The sequence below is a fragment of the Rattus rattus genome, chromosome 11 (assembly GCF_011064425.1).
Source record: "Rattus rattus isolate New Zealand chromosome 11, Rrattus_CSIRO_v1, whole genome shotgun sequence".
Taxonomy (NCBI): Eukaryota; Metazoa; Chordata; class Mammalia; order Rodentia; family Muridae; genus Rattus; species Rattus rattus.
In genome coordinates, this window is record NC_046164.1 from 50,462,406 (window position 1) to 50,479,657 (window position 17,252).

The window sequence follows — 17,252 nt, forward strand, 5'->3', positions numbered from 1 at the left end:
AAAGACAGTAAGCATTTTTTATTATTATTAAGCAAAATATAGGATATCATGGTCCAGCAGCACATATTTAGATTATTCTACATTAAATATTCTAAGTAGACACTAGAATGAAATATGTCATGAATCAAAGTACTTTCCAAAGTCAATGGTAGAAATATCAGTTTGGAAGGATTACAGCAATGTAGAAATATAACTTAAAACAATAGAGAAATGTTATGTTACTTGATAGCCTTCAAAATGATAAGATATCATTATTATTAAGTAATTTTAATAATAATATTATTATTAAGCTTACTAGATATTTACCTAATACTCATTAAACACTGTAAACTCACATATAGAGATCAGCATTAAATGACTACTGTAGGAGTTAAAGATGGTCAAAAACAGGTATTAGGCTACAGTATTTTACATCATTGAAATGTCAGTCATTAAATTGACCTAATAGAAAGTGCAAATTAAAGTATAGCTTCTTTCTGGGAGTTTTGTTTATATGTGAGACACAAAGAAAAAAGGAAAAAAAACAATAGAGGGACTTTGCATAGGGTTCATTGAAAGTGAAAAGTCTGGGACTGTATAAGGCAAGGAACAAATGTATATGCTTATTAAATATGCATAGTAGGTAAACATATTGTTTCTTTAAAAGCACTAAGATAATCTTTTAAACTCTATGATGTAGATAGTAGTATCTATACTGAGGAAAAATAAAACTAAGGAAAGCCTGGTGAATAAATCCACCACTCTTGACATTCAAGAAATCAGGATCCCAAGCCAATGATGTGACCAATTGGAAGTCATAGCTATATTGGGAAAAGGAAGCCACCAATAATATTTAAGAATTTTCTACATATATGTTTTAAAACTAAAATATAATTACAAAATTTTCCTTTACATTCTTCCCTCTGATTCCTTCTATCTAGCAGCAAGCTTGTTAAATCTGTGGCCTTTTTGTCTTTGTCTTTTTGTCATTGTTTATATACATACTTTAAAAAACTTATTAGTTCAACCTACGTCCATTTAGTATTGCTTATAGTTATGAATTCAGGGCTGAAAACTTTAATTAGATAGAAAATTAGAAGTTTTATGTGTGGGAGAGGCTACTCCTCACTCTATCGGCAGTCCATAGATGCCTAGACTTCTTTTTTATAGGCATGAGGCCCTTTAAGAATTCCCTCTTCATATACATAGATAATAGATCACAGGGTGAAAAGTAAGAAACTGGTTTCCACCTTGTTGGATTTCACATTACCATTAGATAAACGTGTGGATAAGTAAGCATTAATTTCTCCCCATATGAAATATATTTAAAGCCATAAAACTATGTTTTCTTCAGAGTGACTATGAGAGGTTAAAGGGCTTGTTGAAGTTTTACCAACAGATTGGGAAGTAGAAAAAAATAAGGATGAAAAGACCAGCTGTTACTAAAAGGAAAACAATGCCATGGTGATAACAAAAGTGCCTAATGCTATGTTCTTACAAACAGCGCACAGTTAAACGCTATGGACAGATTACGTACAACGAGCCCTAAAATAAGCCAAGATTTAGGAAGATAGATGTTATTTGTAACACTGGTAATTATAACTTACTTGGAATTGTAGAAAGAGAAACAGACAGTAAAATAATGAGACTGAGAGAAAGAAAACAAGGGCACACACAGGAAAATAATAGACTTAAAACAATGAAGTAAATCACCATTATAGGAAGCATTTCTATTATAAAGAACAGATACCCAAATAGAGTAACTAATATTATTATAGAATCAAGATCAGTCAGTTGGGCAGAGAGAGGAAGGGACCTGAGTGGGAGAGGGGAAGGAAAAGGAGAACATAATCAGGTATTGGAGTTGGGGACAAGAGAGAATACCCAAGGGACAGCAGAATGAATGGAAGTATGTAACCTCTGGGGCTGAGAGGTGGGGAGAGACTCTCAGGACTCAAAGAGGACCTTAGATGAAATGCAGAACAATGCGGGCTGGAAACTTGTAGAGTCCACCTCCAATAGACAGAAAGGGCATCAAGTGGAGGGATGGGGTTGCTTTCCCACAGTCAAAAACTGTGACACAGAATTTTTCCTGTCTAAAAGAACTGCAGGGACAAAAATGGAGAAGAGACTGAGAGGAAAGAGGTACAGCGACTGGCCCAACATGGGAACCAGCTCAAGAGGAAGCTCCAAGGCCTTACACTATTACTGTACTATGTACTATGACGTACTTACAGACAAGACATGACTGCACTCTGAGAGGCCCAACAAGCAGCTGACTGAAACAGACCATACTTACACCCAACCAATGGACTAAAATTGGGGAGCCCTGTAGTTGAATTAGGGAAAGGCTGAAGAAAACTGAGGAGAAGGGTGACCCCATAGGAAGACCTGCAGTCTCAACTGACCTGGACTCCTGATGTCATTCAGACACTGAGACACCAACCAGGCAACATAAACTAGCTGGTCCAAGGTCCCCAACACATATACAGCAGAGGAGGGTTTGGTCTGACCTCAGAGAGAGAAGACTCGTCTAAGCCTCAAGAAACTTGTAAGGAGTGGGAAGGCGTGGCTGGGGATGGGGTGGTGTGGACATCCCTTTGGAGACATGGGGCTTGGGGATTGGAGGGGAGAAATAGCATGAGGAACTGTAGAAGGGCAGACCAGGAAGCAGATAATGAGCGTACTGTAAAAAATAAAAGAAATATTTTTTTTTAAAGCAATCCCTATACTTGAACAATGGTATGTTTTGCTTTTAGAAGAGGACTTAACTAGAAAAATATTAATACCTATGTGTGGCTTCTCCAAAGTAATTAGATTGTTGTACAAAAATGAAACAGCACACAATCCTTACTAATTGCATATACTAAAGAAGTCACACTGTAAATGGACAAGGGGCCTGGGATCAGAGACAGGAACAACCACCAAGGACCATTCCTAAGGAAAATGAACAGAACTACAGAGGCAAATGTCATGTTACATATCTGTGAGTACATTTGATTTCCAGTTCTAGAATGTACACTCAAGTGAAAAGTGGAAAGAAAAATGCCAGTCTAGTCAAACTTGTGAAATTGAATAGCTGTACTGTTATAGTATACATATATACAATTGATGCCTTACTTTTTCAATTCTATTGTGATAAAAAAGCAAAGAAAATGTACATATACACATATAATACATAGGTAAGGAAAAGACAAGGAAAATTATAGTTGCTAATACTACACTCTACTTGATGCGAAGAGGTGAATTTGAAATAAAAATTGTCAGAATTCAAATCCCAATTGTTCTCTCTTACATTTGATTCTAGCTCTGAATCTTCACATCTGAATATATATATTTATATATGTCCATATTTTATATGTATGCATGCATTTATATATATATACATGAATATATATACATGTATATACATATACATATATATATGTGTATATATATATATATATATATGAATGAAGTGGAACCACAGAAAACAGAAAAGTAAAGGAAAGTGTAAAGTGAACAAAGTACTTTGGGTTTGATGTGCAAATATAAGCATATGCATAATATAAAGTTAGAAAATAGAAAAATAATGAGGGAAAACATAGAAGTAAATGAAGAAAGAGAAGAAAAGATGAGACAACAAGATTTTTGATAGTCACAGATCTTATCTTTTAATACTTATCTAAATGTATATGAAATAGATAAAGTTTATTAAAAGAAGTTATATAAGTTCAGCTGAAAATACTCCCCACAGAAACCATAGCTTTAAAATAATAAAGTATCAGACATGAGAAATGTCTTTTCTAAGGGTTGGTTAGTGTTGTTTATGATACTATCAAAGCAGTTATTGTTGCTATTGCTTGCCTATCAGAATCTGAAGGTTAGCCTCCTGTTAATAACATCTCACACTTTGACATATGACTCAGATTATCTGAACTGTATCAAATCTAAAGGCCTTCTTCCTGCAGTCTAGCTAATGTGGTACCTGAAAATATTATGCATGCTGTCAACAGATAGAAGGAATTAATAGTCCCATTTATGACACTTATGAACCACGATAATGAGCTGTCTTGCAAGGTATCTGTAGAGGGTCTATAAGTGACAATCACATATTGGGGCATCAACTGTCTACAAACCCAGCCTCGACCTCTGAGCAGTAAGACTACAAAACTTAGTGGAAAATCTGCGACCACTAATGTGGTAGATCAGCCTATCTCTTACATTCTAAGTCTTATTCATAAACATCCAGATGAGGTAGATATCACACCTCATTCAAGATGATTTTCTTTCCTGTAAATGGACCACCTCAGAAAATCATACCTAGACACAATGCTGATGTCAATGCTGGATCATGAGGAGTCCAGTCCCAATGGTTACATCTGTCACAGCTACAACTATGGCTCAGGGAACACCACAGAAGAGGAGCAAAAAGTTGTAAACTCCATAATATCAGGGAGGCTTCTGTAGAACAGTTTTTCCTACAAATGACTGCATAAGCAAGAGCTAAATAATATTGATATCGACAAACATGCAAGGTGGAATGGAAAAGTCAGTCAACTGATGACGATGGATAGAGGGAGGGTAAATAACTTACAGAGAAGAGCCTGCTGATTAGTTAGATTAAACAAACTGTTGGGCCCAAAATAATGTTGATATACAAAACAAGAATAGGCTCAGCTGCATCTATTAATATAGTGTTTAATGTGCGCATTTGTAAAAACTGATAAAAATAGGATGTCAAATTAAGAGTTATCAAATCGATGGTGGTGACATGTGAAAAGGGTTGGAGAGAAGGGGTCTTGGAGGGCCTGGAGGGGAAAATGATGTAGTTATACATGTATTAACTACATGATGTAGTTAATTAAAATGTGTAATAAATAAATAAATAAGGGGAAATCAAAAGTTCATGTTCTTGAGACAATGTTGTTGTTTTACATGTATTATGAAAGAAAACTTCACACTATTTATAAAATAATTTTATGATGTATTGTTTTATTAACTATTTCCTGACAGTAATAATTTCTGTTGTCATATCTTTAGAACCAAAACAATAAAAGGGATGGCATTCTGAAGAAACTTACAATGCAGACAAATGTCTGAATAATATAAAAACAATCTGTCTATATACTTTGTGCTTTAACTTTTTTCAGCTCTATGCAGTAATACGTCTATGAAATTTTATACTTGATTATTAAATGTTCATTTCATTAAGTATTCTATTATTTATTATTGATTTTGAATACTTAGAAATTAGAAGAAATTTTTACCTGAGATAGATGAAGTAGTATCAGATATAACATCAAACTTACTTAAAAGTGCATTGTTAATCTACATGCTTTATTTTCCTGTTTATGAAGACATGAATATGCCCAAGACACAAGTCTAGCAGGAAAATATAGATACTGCCTGAACTCTGGAAGAGGACAAAAGAAATCAAGGTCCTTGCATCTTTGGGCATCTGTGTGATTGGTATTTTATTATCAGGCTAAAACACGTATCCAGATATATTTCAATGATAATATTGAATTTCTCATGTTTTATTTCTCAAGGATTTTTTGTTATAACAACTTGTTATTTAACCTCTTTAATTAATAATAAGAATGAGATAATTGCATTTGATCAATGTGATTGGCTTTTTGTCTTCATAAAAATTAGCAGAGATGTATAGGGTAAGGGAAGAAGAATCTCTTTCCAATGGTGTTTTCTGACCTACCTGTCTATTCCAGCACAATCCATAGGATAGAGGTAAGATAGTGTATCAATGTGGAAACGTGTTATAACAAATGAACTTACTTCATGTAGTCAGATATCAGAAGGAGTATGGACAAATTATGCCCTCCAAGCCATGCTTCAAGGTGACCAACTTCATTTAATAATGTAAGTTATGATTCTGTTAAGGAATTAATTACTTATCTGATGAGTGGCTGCAAAAGTCAAGTATTAAGTAAACCACACAGGTGAGGCTTAGCCAACAACGTAATGGTATAAGTCAACATAGAACAGAGTTTGCTGAAACAATGAGAAGAAAGTAAGGTTGTCACAGAGCTGAGGATATATGCATAGAAATATTTAGAATATTAAGTTTGAAGTTTAGACTGTAAACATTGGTACACGACATTAGAAAAAGATAGTAGATGTCAGTAGAATTAATTACAGAGAAAATAACACGGCAACCAAGATTTAAAGAAAAATAAATTCGAGAGGAAAAATGATGGCAGAAAATGAGATATTTGAAATTGAATTTGTGGGTGATGAAATTATTTACAATGACATAATAAATGCCAAGAGCAGTGAATTACCTAACTGAACTAGAGTGAACGATAGAGAACTTGAGACAAGATTATATTGGAAAGATCAGAAATGGACGGAGGCCAGGATCATTAGTTTGTAAGGCACCTTTCACCAGGCCTCCGGACCTGAATTCAATGTTCATGAATCCATACCATGGAAGACAAGAACCAACTCCTACTTGTTGTCCTTTAATGTCTACACATGAATCATACACACTCATACTCATAATCCACAAAACACACATGCACACACACACACACACACACACACACACACACACACACACACACCACACCAATAGAAGTATTTCTTTAAACAAGATGGGAAACAGTTACATTAAGGTAAGATGGAGGAGAATGATGATACTAAACGAGGGGTTAAATTTCCAAAGAATTAGAAACAAACAAGTATTTTCTAAAGGATTTCAACCTGAAATAGCAATCAATATTTTGTTACATTTTGAAGCATTCACCTATTAAAAGATTCATCCTCTGCCTTACAACCTTGGTGTTCTTGATAACACATCTTAGGCTCATTTTAGGAGCTAGACATTGCAGCTATTTCAAAAGAGAATGACAGGGCACACTGCTCTTCCTAGTGAAAACTAGTGACAAATGTTGAATTTTTGAGATGTCGCAATTTGCTGAAATAACATTTTTCTCACTGGTGTTCTGAGAAATTTTTTTCTTTTGCCCAAAGCAAAATTCTACTGTCAGCAAGCAAAAGCAAATCTTTTGTATCACAGCAGGAAACAGAGAGAATGAGAAAAGAACAATATAAGCCCAGTACAACCCTCTTTTCTATGATCACTTTCCTTTATTGCAAGGGCTCAGTAATTAAAGAAGAAAAAACCTGCTTTATGTATTGGCTGCCATGGAAAACCGATTCAAGGGAAAAATTTTGTAGCCTAAAAAAATGGGTTTGTCAGTTGAAACAATATTTTAAATGATTTTAGAGAGCCACGGAACATCCATTTTTATGAAAGCATTTTGGATCTTTTCTCTGAAAAGAAAAAATACTAGCATTTTTCTTATTGAAAAATACTTATATTACCTTTTACTTTCATTCTGAAGGACACCTCAAGCACTAACATGTCAGATCTTTTCTCTTGAGACCTGGAGGTAGATTTGTAATATAGACCAATGAGGAATATTTTCATTTGATTTAGGTGTAGACTTTCAGTGATAAAACACCTAAGTTCTAGGGATCCAATTTACAAATGATGTGTATAATTATTAATCTAATACTATTTAATTGAAATTTATTACGATTGTCAAGTGGTAACTGTGTTTTGTATGAGGAGTGAAAAATTGATGATGAATTAGAGGCCTGTTGGGAGTTCAGTGCTGCTATGATGTAATGTGATTGTACAAACAAGCATGCATATATTTATAACTCAGGGTGAATGATACCATTTTAAAAACCATTTCTCCCTACAGTAAAATGAAAAAGTGAAAATAATTGAATTTAATGTTAAATTAGTTAATATAAATAAACCAGTAAACTATGTATGCTGAGTAACAAGGATACCTATAAAACCACAAATTAAAGTTGCAGGATTATAAAAATAATGAAATTTAGTTATCTTCCAATCTGTCCCAAGGAGGACATGAATGGCCAGTTGCTTATTACTATGAAATTGTTTTATTTTCTTATGCTTTCACTTATCTTGTGTTTTCTTAAAACTCCTTTTCCTAACTGTCATTTGCATTGATGTGCATAGTTATGGTTGTTTCGTTCCTCCTATAGAAAAAATTTTGAAGGCTTGAAGTATATTTTAAAGGTTTTGAAATAGTACAATGTGTTTCTTTCTTTGGTTTTATTATTATTTTTATTGCTATGAAACCCCAATTATTTTATGCCTGTCTGCTGATGTGCATTTTCTCCAATCTGTATAAAGTCCACACTCTTGAGACAGTCTTGTTGATGTGTTACATGTAATATCAAAAAAAAACTTCACACTAGTCAAAATATTAAAAACTTTGAGTTGTTTTAGAAAGATTAAATACCAGTAATTCTGTTCTCAGTGTTGCAAATCTTTAGTCTCTAATCTTATCATGTATTTCAAATTATTGTCAATGCCTTAGTTAATACTTTGTTTAACACTGATACTCATTACCCTGATTAATATTGTCGTAGAAACTCATTCCACATACTCAGTAGTCAAAAATATTTCTCTCCCATTAAATGGATATTAAACTTTGAATATTTTTATTACTGTCAATTTTTTATGAATTTTAGATATTGAATTTAATGTTAATCTTTTGCAAAATGTACAGAAAAATGTTATCCAGAGTGTAACCAGCTTTTTTACTTAAATTTAAAGTCATAGCATGCAGTGATATACACTATTAAATAAAGTATCTATAAAGTTATATTAATAACAACATAAAAGGAGTACAACTTTGTCTTTGTAAATTCAAAGAAAATTGTAAATATCAAGTGAAAACTGTATCTAACACTTTTGGCCAAATTTAAAAATTAGAGCACAAGGCTGAGCATGGCCATGTCACACAAATCCTGTTTTATGACAATATTTTTAACAATATTCTAAATAAGACTTACAGTGTATTCAATACCTGTATTCAAAATTACTTGTAACAAAGAACACTGTGGAACATAAGAATTTACCTTTGGATTTCCAGGATAAGCTGTGAACAACTGTTTTCTTTTGTTGTCCAGTACTGAGTAAGGGCAGTGTATTAATTTATTAAACCAGAGTCATTCCTTCTATCTTCTTGGCATCATGTAAGGTGAAGTAGACTTCCTGAGGTGTTATATCTACAAAGAAAGTTCCAGATGGATTATCATCTTGGACTGTTACTTCTTTACCTGAAGACAGGCGCTGATCCTAAATTTTTACCAGAATGAAATAGCCTTTCCTTAAATGGCTAAGACTGATCCCCATTAAAACATACTATAAATATTATACAAAAATAAAAATGTCATTTTCTCACAGGCAGTGAAAATCAGATAAACACAGAGATATTTTATTCAATTTGATCAGAATACATCTCAAAAAGGAAGAATATGATTCGTACCCACTCTGCATACTCTTACCTTGGATGACTGAAGGCTTCTTCAAAGTAGACTTTGCACTCTATTATTAGTCTGTTATTAAGACTCTCAGTGTTGTGTGGGAAAAATGAAGTCCACATGTGGGACAATATCAAAGCTATTGATTGGGTCACCGAGTTCCAGAGAATTACTGAGTATGCAATTCTTCACCTGTGCCTCCAGGATGTAACCCAAAGGTTGTCTCCATTCCTTCAGAAAAGGAAGGAAACCTTTTCCCATCTTCTGCAGGTATGATAGTTTGATTTTCTTTCTCTCCCAATAGCTGAGGAATCGCAAAGATAAATTACTGCCTGAAAGAGGATAGTAATTTCATTTGAAACTGGTGGCAGAGATTAGAGAGACATGGATAAATGAAAATTTTTCTTCTCAGTTTGTTGGCTCTATCTCCATGATTGCTTTATGTAAGGTTTTAGGTCCCTGCTATAGATTTTGCTCACAAGATACAAAAAGATAAATCAATTTCTGTCTTCATTGTAGAACGTAGTAGGGTTCAAGTCCCCCAAAGTTTTTTTTAGGATTTATTTTTTTTTCTAGATACACAATAGACAATTGTGTAAGAGGTGACACTGGTTTCACATCTTTTGCCTTAAGTATGTTTTAGTTCACTGGGTTGTATTGATCAAGAGAGGAAGGAGAAGACACTGTGCCCTCATTATCTAGGTTTAAGCTTGTCTTAAATACACCAGGAAAGCTGAATAACCTTTGCATTCTTTTTAACCTTTAGACATATTTCTTTGTCACTCAAGAACTATGTTGAAGTTCAAACTAAAACTGCTAAACTAAGCCAGGTCGCAGGGGCTTCTTCCTTCATTGTGTTCTGTCACTTTAGATTCTAAACTCAATGCAGTGGCCTTATGTCTGCTTGCTGTGAGGTAACCTCAAAGGCAAAGTCATTCAAATGACTGGTTTTCCAGGTTACTTCCTAATGGTGCTGCCTAACCTCTTAGACCCATGCTGTATGGCATCCTACAATTGGCTTAATGAGTCTTCCCTCTAATTGGCCTCTAAAGTGACTTTTCACCCAGGACATTAAAGATTTTAAGAGGTTAGTCAACCCTCTGAACTAAGATTTATCCTTGAACTAGGGACACGTGTAACCTACTTTATGTGTTATTATTTTTTTACATTTGTGACAGGATGCTTTCTACTTGGGAACTCTGAAAATATTTATGGTGTCAAAAAACGCAAAAACGTTTTCATTTTATAATGGTCTTTGGATTTACTTTAGCTGTTTGACTTTAGGATTCTAAACTCCTAATTCTGCAAAATAACCAAGAAGGCAGGAAGGCAGTGGAACATATTCCTAAGGCACCTCTGGGAGAACTGCAGCCTTATACATGAGGAACAGAAGATAACTGTACAGTATATGCTAAAATAAAATAAGGGCAACACAGAAAATCAACAGAAGAACAAGGAATGATTCTACTTTGGTTGGAGAAATTTTTCGAGGATTTTAGTTTATGTTTAAGACAAAGAGCAATATTAAAAATCTGTGAGGAAAAGAAAGAAATTAGGTCATAGAGAAAGCATACATGTTCACAGAGGCATTATCTCAAAATTGGTTAGAAAGTGGGATTTTGCTTCTTTTGATTTCATCTTTGATTTCTAAAAGGAAAAACAAAAGCAAACAAGAAAGGCAATAATATTGTAAAGAAACACCTTTATAAATGAACAGTCGAATGCAGATGCTAGTTCCAGGCAGAGAGAGTCATTACAGCCATTGACTTTCATATCAAAAAGTAGCTTAATGCAAAACTGAGCCTAACACTTGATGCAATAAAGATACTTGTACATATGTCAGTGATAAGTAGGGTGAAACTTTATGCTAAAGGATATGAGGATATGAGAGGTAAGAGAGGTTCTTGAAGTTGCCTGAAGGGAGAAGGTACAGTTGGTTTGGGTTGTTTTTTTTTTGTTTTGTTTTTTTGTATTTTTTTTTTTGAATGTGAAATCCAAGGTGTGTCTGAAGTTAACATCAAAACACTGAGAAACAAAGGAGATCAACAATGCAGTTCCCCCCTGAGTCCCAGTTACTGAAAAAGAATGTCAAGTATGCAGCATCAATAAATAATTCTTTAGGGTCAGGTTTTCACCTGAGATACTGTTCAAGGTTATGACATACCAAACGAGAGCCAAAAGCTTCTATCCTATCCGGGTTGGGAAAGTGAAAATGGAATCCTGAATCTATTCAGGGTATTTAAAGGCCAACGACTTTGCAATATATGCTAAATAATATATCAATAGGTACAGAGGAAACTGTTATGTCTTTAGCAGTAATAGAGAATGTTGAACTCAACCCCCCAATCAAGTGGGAATTTGTAGCTAAGGAGCAGAGTATTGGATGCTGGACAATGGATGGAAATTTATGAGGAGGAAATCTCAAGTGTAGGGAGAATTTTGCCTCAGCCAACCTATAAAGGTCACACTAGTTGGATTGGAAATCACCTGGGAAATAGTGAGACATAATGTTTCATCATGTAACTTGGAGAAGGTGACATTGAAGGTGGAAGATTTGGCCTGTATTATTTCCAGAGGATTCGTCGTAAAATGAGACTATTGACGACTTGCCAGAGTTGGCCCTTGACACCATAGATTCTTCAGAGCATCGCTACAGTTTGGTCAATGGAAAATCTGTCAGCAGAATGTTGTCATGTTTTTGTTTATAGAGGATTAATAGAATTTGCTATACTAATTATCAGCAAAGTATAAAATATTTAGTATTAGCAACTGTTTACTATAGATTCTATAATAAAAAATCAAAACAAAAATATTGATGGAGTACTGTCAAGACCTATGATTTTTTTTCTAATAATGGTCTCATTTAGTTGTGATATTATCTCTAAGAAATAGCTATAATTCTCATTTTAGAGAACAATCTAACAAACCATACAGAGAAATGATATGTTTCTCATTATACTGCACAGCCAAGATTTGAACCCATATTTTCTCTGAATTAATTAATACAACTCCCTGGATGTTTAATGTATGTCAATAATTTATACACCTGTGTGTAAAACTAAAAAACTTAGTTCCCTAAAACTTACTTCTGCGTGAACGTCAATTCTAGTAAACTGTGCTATGATACAATAATTTCTTAAATAATCTTGCATGTGACCACAGCGTCTAGGAACATTGAATCAGAGATGACATTGAAAAATAGGAGGTTTACTGTCATTTTATGTTCAACCTTGAATACTCATATGCCCCCAAAATTGATGTTGACTCTGGTTACTCAAAATATAATGCCTTATTTCACTGGTTTATGCCTCATTATGTTGTACATTAAGGATCTATAAGCAGGCATTTGTTTTACCACAGCTTATGAGACTGTGGCTAACTGACATACTGTGTTCTATTGGAAAATTCTTTCTCAGAAGTATTATACTGAAATGACACTTACTATAAAATAATATCCCATTAATACTTTATAGATTTGACTTCCAATATCTACAGCTGCTTTTCTGTTGAAAGCCTGGCCTTACTGTAACTTCCATTCTATTGTTCCAATAGGTATCATTTTAACTAACAATATTTAAATATATTGTGTAAATAGAAGGGGTGATAACTAACAGCTTTTCCATTCTAAATTTTTATCTGCTTTGATATTATGGGAGTAAAGGTTGAGATATTTATTTCACACGAACATCCTTTAACCATATCACTAATCTGTGTGACAGCACAGAAACTTAAGTAATTAATTCATGTACAATGTTTAGAAGAGCACTAGACAGGTCTTCAATATGTGTGAAGAGAAAAATGAGTTGGAAGCATAATTCACATGGGAAACTGGGTAGAGATCTCTGTGCAGAATGCTTAGTAAGTTTAAAAACCCTGAGACCATGCTATGCTTGGTGTATTGTGCAGCATTACAAAGGTAGTGGTGTTATGGCAGCTTAAGGGGAATGAAATAGAACATAATTCAACGTCAGGTGACCCGCACTTTCTGTCTCTACTAAGTACATTTCTTTGTTTGCTTTCTGTCTCTATAAAATAATTATATAGATAAAAAGCTTAAAGAAAGAAAGACTGTGCAGGGATTTAAATGTGTGACCCAACCATGGATTTATATATTTGAATGTTTGACAAAATGGCATTGCTGGAGAAAGTGTGTCACTATGCTATCTTCTATGCGCAAGCAACTGCCATTGCGGAACACAGTCTCCTTCTGATGTTTGCTGACCTAGACCTAGAATTTGGCTCCTTTAGCACTCTGTCTTCCTACATACTGCCAAGCTTTCTGCCACAATGTGATGTTAATGGACTTAAACCTCTGGAATTGTAAGCTCAAATTAAATGTTTTCCTTTATAAAAAATGCTGTGATCTTGTTGTCTCTTCACAATAAAACAATAACACATATTTCTTCTAAAATCAAGGCAGTACTAAATAATCAGCCCTGGCATTGCCCTGTACCTATTTATTACCAGAAAATTATATAAATTTTATTCAATAGTTTTTCACAAGAACTGATGGTTCTTCTTTGCTCATCTTTTTCCATATTATGCAAACCTCTGATGAATGCAATACATTTCCCATTACTAGTCTTCTTTTCTATATGGTTGTCAACTCTATTACAGCATTACAATAGGTCACAATAATTAATTATTTTTAAATGTCTACAATAAAAATTGTCAAACTACTGAACAGAGTACATGAACTCTAAAAACTGCCTTCTTGTTTAACAGTAGCTTTTCTGAAACAGTTTGACTAAAAATGTCTTAATGGCACTGTAACTAAACATCCAGGTCTTCAAATACATGCCTTAGATTCCCATTTAGTCTTAGAATATGAAATGCAGTTTAGTAAGTAGACATTTAGTGTTTTCTTAATTTCCTTTTAAAGTTATTTATTATACTTGCTCAGTGCCCTTTATTATATTTGAAATATATATACACTCCTTAAACAAAAAAAAAAGCCTAAGTTCCCACAAAATTAACGTCAATGTGAACATTAATTCAGATGAACTATGCTAAGGTACTATAACTTCCCAAATAATCCAGTATGTGACCAAATCATTCAGAACTTTGAACCAAAGATGACACTGAAAAATAAAAAAGGTTTACAGTCATTTACATTCTACCCTGGATACAAGTATGCCCTCCTAGATTGTATATGTATGCATGATTACAAAACAAAACAAAGACCACGACAACAAAGCAGACAAACCAGCAAGGACAAACCTGTTTACTGTTCAGAAGTGACAATACTACCTGTGATAAAAGAAAGAAAGAACCCTTCTCTCCTTCAGTCTGTTGAAATACTTCTTATGCCAGTAAAATAATGCATTTCATTAGCAAATTTACAAATATCATAATTCTATTTAAAATGCAAAATGAGATTATAGCAAAAACTTAAAATTGTTTCCCCAAGGATTTTTAACCTACTTTGCCTAATCTTAGTTTCTTATAGTTTTAATTTTCTTTTTAATATTAATATTAATTATTTCTCCTAAGGAAAATTTATTAAATGTACAATTTAATGGGTATATAATTAAATCCATTATAACTCATTTCAGCTATTTGAAATTTTGTTAAAACTCATAATCTTTATGATACTTTTTAATAACTGACATGGTGAAATGATTCGGTGGTTAGAGGACAAAGAGGAATGGCAGTGGGAGGAGTGACTGTAAAACTGAGACATGTTATTCTCCAGTAATAATTATCCTCTGTCTCTCTGTCTCTGTTTCTCTCCATGTCTGTCTGTCTCTCTCTCTCTTCCTTTTCCACTCCCTCATTGTTTCTCTCCTAAAATCTTTAATGTGTCTGGTATTTTGCAGAATTTTGCAAACTTTATAATATTTGGTGATATCTGTGTCTCATTTGTATTGTGCACTCCAGTGATATTTATTCTCTGTTCTCATTCAGCTTTTATGTTTTTTCCTTATCCATCACCCATACACATGTATTAAATCAACCAAACAACAACAAGGAAACCAAACCAAAAGTCAAAGGAATACATTCTACTTTGAGGAATGAAAGTTGTATTAATTTTTGGGTATAGAGACACAAATTTAGAAGGCAGTCTAATTTTGTGTCCACATCTTAAATTAATATTAACAGGTTAATCCCTCAGGCCTCTTGGACTCCATGTCATGGTGTCTTGGTAAGGTTTACAATTTCAGACATATATTTCTTCCAGTGAACTTGGCTTTAAATCAACCAGAGAGCAGTTGTTTTTTCCATATATTTGTACTATTCTTATACCAGTGGGCATATTTTGTCGCACTGGTCATTTTGTAATATTAATTAATATATATTAATTATATATATTATCTATCTATATTCGTTCAGTATTATTTTCCCTCAGGAGTCTACATAGCAGGTTAGAAACTTCTTGGATTGAACCAACTTTATTTCTCCATGTTTTGTGAACAAAGAATGTGGACTCTTCACTAATAATTACCACTGAGTTTTGGTGGACTACAAAGAACAGTACCAATAGCCTTACTATTTTTTTGATGGGAGAAGGTGGAAGAAATAAACCCTTGCATAACAATGTGATAGGATATCCCACAGGAGGCAGTAATGTTTTCATATGGAAACCTATGATTTCTGGAAGGAACAACACCTGCTTTGTAAGTAATATGTGTGTATATTTAAATAATAAACATAATTATATTAAGACATGGCTTTATTAAGTATTATCAGTGTTAGGTATCAACTCCATATTTCTTTCTCTTCTTTACCATTTCTACCTTACTATCCCTACCTGTTAGGAAAATCATCTCTACTTTTAAAAGTCAATTATGAATGTGTTTATTTAAGGTTTCAATAATTTATCCTCTAGGCTATGTTTCAAAACCTTTTCAAAGATACTATGAGAAGCTATATTTTTATTAAGCTATCTGGAACGAGTGACCTAGATCTACCCAAAAGCAATCTAATGGCATCTATAGAACCTCAGACAAAGAAGACAAGGTTCAAACAATGTCAACACACTCCGCTTCAGTTCAAAAAAGTCGCTGACAAGAAAGCATCTAACTTTCTGGAGTTTAAGATCTTCACTAAAGCTTTTTTAGGGGTGAATGTGGAAGGAAGGACATTATAGACAATTTGGATAGGGAATGAAATATGATCTCAATATTGTCCTGATGATAACAAGAAAACAAAACAAAACAAAAACAAAACAACCAAAAAAGTTCTATTAAAACCAAAGAACAACATAATGATGATACAATCAAAATCAATTATAATCCTAAGGAACATAGATACAAATTGAAAATTTGTGTATATAGTTAAAGAAGAACCAAATGAGGAACACATGAGAAAGAGAATGATAACGGAAAGAGGTGATTTGGAAAAGTTTTTGCTGGAAGCAGAACTGGGTATCAAGAGGTGCATGTAGATTTGTTATTTTCTCCTGGGTGACACACTGGGATATTAAAAAAATTTTATATATATTCTTTCACATGCACACATATGCACACATGTGTACCCCTCACAATCACCCACAACGTGGTTTAATATTTATTCCCTGTTCTGCTTTCTTATGGTCATCTAATTCAAGCTGATTCCTTTCTCTTACCAAATCCCCTTCCAAGCTTTTATCTCTTAATTTTTATACTCTGAACTTTTTAAAGTTTATTTAAGAATAAACAACTAGGGGTTGGGGATTTAGCTCAGTGGTAGAGCGCTTGCCTAGCAAGCGCAAGGCCCTGGGTTCGGTCCCCAGCTCCGAAAAAAAAAATTAAAAAAAAAAAAAGAATAAACAGCTAGGTGGACATTAGTCTTCTGACAATGGGAAAGTCTATATGATATCATATTTGTTTTCAGAATATTGACGATGTATGATGATAAAATATTGGAAATAGAGTCATTTCATAAAGATTTCTTGGCTTAGTCAATCTTCTCTGTGTACTGAGTAAAATATTTTTCTGGTGACATTTTCTTAAAGCATATATCACAGTTGTAGACACACCCTT